This window comes from Emys orbicularis, chromosome 2, assembly GCF_028017835.1.
Source record: "Emys orbicularis isolate rEmyOrb1 chromosome 2, rEmyOrb1.hap1, whole genome shotgun sequence".
Lineage (NCBI taxonomy): Eukaryota > Metazoa > Chordata > Testudines > Emydidae > Emys > Emys orbicularis.
In genome coordinates, this window is record NC_088684.1 from 101325499 (window position 1) to 101331498 (window position 6000).

At 34.4% G+C, this 6000-nt stretch overlaps 1 protein-coding gene across 1 annotated transcript in view; it reads left to right on the forward strand.

Annotated features, from left to right (window-relative positions):
- ZNF407 (zinc finger protein 407) overlaps positions 1-6000 on the forward strand; it is a 445265-nt gene that overhangs the window by 165115 nt on the left and 274150 nt on the right. The window lies entirely within an intron of this gene.

Genomic DNA, 6000 nt, shown 5'->3' on the forward strand with positions numbered 1-6000 from the left:
TTTAAAATGTACCTAGAATGCTTCATATTTTAAAAATATCTTATCACTGAAACAGTACTATGTTTACTAGGTCATCAAATATCAGATTTTGCTCCTCATTGCATCATAGCTAATCCCACTACATAGAGTTAATGACTTTTTAGGCAAATTGAAATTGAACCGCCAAACAAACTGCCAAAACAAAACAAAACATTTACTGAAATCATCCAGTTAAATAATGTTTAGTATTCACCAGTGTGGATGTTCCATACATACAGTATTCATCACTGTAAAAGTGCAGTGAGATCAGAATCCCGGAATAGGTAAAATGTTTTATCATGGCAAGAAATGGAAAAGTTGTATCTTTGCCATAATAAACAATATAAAATTAATATTTTAGGGGCTTTTTATTTAAAAAAGAAAAGTATCATGGCAAACAATATTTTAACTATTCAGTTTTTTTACAATAAATTATGAAGAATGTCAAATATTTATTTTACAAAAATTGTTTTCAGGTATGTAATACCATTTAGCTAATATTTAAAAACCTTTAATAAAGAGCATACTCCATTATACTGGACATATATAGATCCAAATTTTGGAAAAATCATGGGAAAATGGGTAACTAACACCAGGATATTTTATGTTTTAAGGATGCCCTAAGTATCATGTTTTTTTGTTACAGAATTCATAGCTGTGACATACTTTAATTATAGAACTATCAAAGTCCTAATTATTGTCCTGGCAGCTGCCATTTTGATTTACTTCTATTGTATTTTTAAACTCTAAAATCTTCTTTTTCTTATTAGAATATTAGTTATTTTTGTAAGTGTCGCAGGATTGTGAGCCATGCTACTTCTTCAAGCGTTACCTATGCACCCTGTTCATGATCAAAGAAGTGTTTTAAACCGAAAAGCATTCAAAACTTCAGATACAGATAGAGGAGTTCCTCTTCAGAAGAGGGAAAGTAAATGGTGGCTTCAGTATGGTAGTAAAAATTCCATGGTACAATCAAAATACTTTCCTTTGGCCTTATTCAGCTCCCATTAATGACACTAGAAATGGAAGTAGATCAGGCCCTTTTCCCTATGAATTTACCATACGTTACTTTTCAAATGACCTTAATATAGAGTATTAAACTAACCGATCATCCTCTGGCATGCTCATATGTTGTATATATGGGTAGTGTGTATTTTTAACACTTTATCCCTTTTGGTGTTTAAGCCTTTTTGCAAAGTTTTCTCTTACGCTTTGTTCAAGCAGAATTTTAGTTATAGCACTATTACATCAAAATTATTCAGATTTCCATTTTTTTCTGGACTATAGCATAAGGCATGGAAGAAAAATTATTACATTTACATCAAATCAGATATAACTGGTATAAATTGTTAAATGAAAACTGTTAGTTTATATTTGTTATCTTTTTTGGTGGCACAGTGGAATTCTGAAAAATATTTTGCTCTTGTGGTTTATGTTGTCACGAGAAGCACTCTATTCAAATATATCCTTCTACAAAGGGGTATTTACTGCCTATTCATCAGAAATACTGCATTGAAATAACTTGTATTACCCTTGTGAATATGTGTACAATAAAATATGCACACATCAGATCTCCAAATACACTATCTGATCCTGAGAGGCACATTTTTAGTGTTCACCATCTCAAATGAATTCTTTAAACAATGGATGCTTTAATCTAAAATAGTGTTATTTTTTTTCTGGAGCCCTCCTACATGCTCCTGGTTCCCCCCGTCTTCTCCCACATTCCTCAAAGGCTTTTTGAACCATCAGCCAGTGTAGGGTTGCAAGAGAGTGACATGATGTGTTCCCACCTGTCACAGGCTTTAGCAAGCTGCTTTCACAGCACTCCAAGCCCTTGCTGCTCTGGGAGCAAAGAACCAAGCTCAGGACACTAACCCCAGTGTCCCATTTGGTAGCATACTGTGTTGCAGCTATTACCCCTCCCCCGGCCAGCATAATCTAGTGATTTTTGAGTGACTTATTCTCTCTTCTTTTAAAATCCCTTATTTTGTCTTTGAATATTTCTTATTCATAATACTGTTTTATCTGGCATGTCCTCTTAATGTACAGCAACATCAAGTAGTAGTGGCAGGACTATAACAGCTATATAATTTCCTAGTAGCAGTCCCTTGCTGGTGATGGGTAAGATTAAAGCAGTATAATCTGGTACTGTAAATGCCCAAACACCACTCTTTCTCTTTCCACATTTCCCCTCACTTTATGAAGGAGTGTGATGTCTTTTAATGGCTTTAGGAACCAAAGAAACTCTTCATCAGCATGTTGAACCATCACTTTGGGCATAACTGTTCTCTAAATTAAGTTACGTAGTTTTCTTACCTATTTAAAACATTAATGCCTTGACTATAATTTTGCAAGCTTGCTATATTTTAATTTCTCTAGGACAATATAATCAGTTTATTCTTTATGTTTTGAATTAGATTTTGGCCTCTGATACATTGCCTATTTTAGCAAATACTAATAGAAGTTAGCTAAATAGGCTGTGACAATTAAATTAATAATGCATTTTGTTTGCAAGTGTTTAGTCTTCATGGTTTGACTGATATATGCAAAGATGGTAATTTATTAAAAGTAAATTCATGTAATTGTACTACAGAGTTCGATGGACCAAAAAAAGTTGTCAGCATGACTATCATCAAAAACAGAAAATTGAAATAAGTTCAAAAGGGTACATTGAAAAAAATGCTAAAATACTGTAAACATTGAGAAGTTAGTTGTTCTTTTAGCAAACTTCTTAACAAAGTATTTTTGATGACAAGTACTGTGACAGTTCTGAGAAAAGGAAAACCTTTTGTAATCCATGCAGTGATGCTGGACTTCGGTAGCTTATTCTCTGCTACTTTACATCCTCCACAAGTATTAATCTTCAACATGATACACAAAATGAAGGTGTTTTGGAGGCAGTGCTCAGCATGTGCTCATGCAAATCAGGAAAGCAAGCATAATGCATAATGAGTAAGGTTGTTCTTAAAACATTTTTATGTGGATCTTATTTGAAAGGGAAAACATGTTTAAAAAGAGAAATTATCACAAAATTTAATGCAGTTAAAATCAAATAAGCTTATAGTAAAGAGAATTATAGTGAAATGCTTATGTATTTCAACAAAAAGTACTGCCTAGACCATTATGGTCCATTACCAGAGAATAGCTAAATCAGAAGGAGAACATTTTTGTACAAAAATTCCTCTACGTTTTTTTTTTTTAAATTTTATTGGAACTGTGATACTGATTTATTGTCAACTTGAATGTGCTTCAAAACTGGTATGTTATCTACCAAGTTCAAGGCCAGTACATATTTGGTAGTTCAGTGTCAGTAATCTTCATGGGACCTATAACTATAACTATATCTTATTGGCAGGATAAATCTTTAGTTACACCTTTTATTATATGTTGTAGACAATGTGGGCTGGTGGTGAGGGAAAAGACCAGCAATGATGGTGCTGAGTTCTAATTTGTGTTAAGTCAATGACAAGCCAGCAGTGACATTATCGTGCTGCAAAACTGGGCCAAAGAAGGATTTCACTGAAAAATGTATCTCTGAGCTCACCTGTGTGTGTGTGTACGCACTCTCCCTGCCCCCTCCCCCCGACACAAAATGAACTAAAAGCCACTAGGACATTCATCATCTTAAGCGACTTTTTAATTATGAAGCATGGCTCAGGTTTAGAAATGCTTAATCTGAAGAGGTACATTTAACTGTCCTCCAGACATTTTTACATAATGAGGGTAATTGCTGTAGAGTATTTATTTTATACATCTTGTAGAACATGGTAACTATGATTTCATTGTTCACTAGAACTCTGTCTATTTAATCTATCCAGTATATTTTTTATAGTAGTATACTAATGAAAGAACATAACTAGTTGTGGTTATCATATAATTATCTAGTCTACAAGGTGAAGTTTAAAAAAGTATTTTTTTAAGAAGTATCTTGATATACATGAGTAATCCCATTGAGTTCAATTGGATTGTTAACAGGCATAAAGTTCCTCATGTGCAAGTGTTTTGCAGAATCTGGGCCAGTGTTTTCAAGAATCTTTTGTAAGATTGTAAATATAAGGCTGTTCTTAGATTTTAAATATTTTGACATGTTTTAAAGTACTAGTCATAATGCTGTAATGGGAATGTTTGTGATAGGGATGAGTACAGTAGTTACCATTAGAAATCAACATTTATCCAAAATTACTGCACAGAGATCTCTGGGAAAACTCTGTTATTTCGTCTTGGAAGAGTTGGGAAATACTGGGATATCACTCTGAGATAACTGGGGGTAAATTTTGACTTGAAATTTGTACACAACTGGTCGATGCATTGCCCTTTGCTGGCAGTATGCCCATAGTCTCTGAGGTAGAGATGCCATTACATTTGAGCTATTACAATCACTATCATCACTGGTGGACTTAGATATAGAGATCTCAATAGGATGTTAATAAAAGACAAAGAAAGCTGCCAGTCTCTACAAGAAATGTGTCCCTCAGGAAATTAAAAATTGTATGCCCTGGCATATTTGAGATGGCTAGCTGCGTCTATGGGTTTCAAATCATCTTCAGTTGAACTGAAAGACCATATCATGATTTCAACTTGAGAGCCTCTTAATAAACATCCTATAAATAAATTTACATTGCTATCTACTTGCAGTCTAAGTATCTCTGAGTTTTATTAAATAACGATGAAATATATACTTCAAAACGCTTTTATAAAAACCATAGCTTATCCTAGGTTAAAAACAGGAGTATCTCAGTTCTACTCTTCGCACACGGTATGAGTCTATGCATTTTGGAAAATGAGCTACTATTACACATTTGCAGTAGGCGACATCCTAAAATATGCAAGAATATATGCTATTTCTTAGAGAGCATGATTAACCCTAAGAGAGAAACTTCCACAATGATGAATGGAGTATTGGTAAAACAAAATAAAAACACAAAAGGAGTCATCCAACTAAAATCCCATGTATGGTTAGAAAAATTATCCCTTACTATTTTATAATTAAATGTCAATGACTTGACGTGGGTATTTCTATTTTGGATCTAAAAGCAGAGATGAGTGAAGCACTTCATCCAAAACCTTTTCTAATTCACCTAAAGAAACTGAAACCTCCACCCATTCCCTTCTTCTTTGGATGAAGACTCAGATCTGGCATTAAGTTTCTGATGCTGCTACATAGCACTCTGTGGCTTTTTAGTTACATGGTAATTTAAGATTTGACCATTCATCCATTCAGACCAACATGCTTCCTCCTCAGTAGCTAGTGGCAGACCTGATCCCTTGAAAGATGTTAAAACTCATATTTGCATATCGTTGAATATACAGTGCTGTACACGGAGGGAAAATCCATTCCTTATTGGTGCAGTTGATCACATTATGACACCATTAAGCATAAGATTTTGATTGTCCTTATTGTAGCTTGCATGACAACCATTCTTAATAGTTGTCAGAGAATTATGCTGTCATTTTTAGAAAACCAGCAAAAGTATCTCATTTAGTGTTGTTCTGAAAGATTCCCCACCATAGGTATGGTTCATATAAATAACCAGGAAGCACTTTGGTAGCACCAGTTTCCAACAGGGAAGTTGCTGGATACTGCCATCAAGCCTGATACTACCTTCTGCTGCTCCTTGCCCAGACCTTATATTAGAACTGGGTGAAATTTTCCAAATTTCAAATTTTAATTAAAAAAAGCATTCCTTATGACAATTTTTGGTTTTTTTCAACTAGCTCTACTTTTAATAGTTTTCCTGGGGAGGAATGAAGACTCTCCCTAACTGAAGATGTCCTACTATTGGTGTGAGGAAGATGGAAGAGAGCCATGGAGCCTTCCCTGAAGAGTTGTCCTCTCCAGAAAAAAAGTCTCTTCTAGTTTCTCCATGAAGGTTCCTGCTTACTAGTAGTAGGTTTATGATGGCAGGAAGGGAGAGAACTGAACTTTTGAGCAGTCATTACAAATTCAAAGTTTGCCTGAAGGCTCATGTAAGCATACAA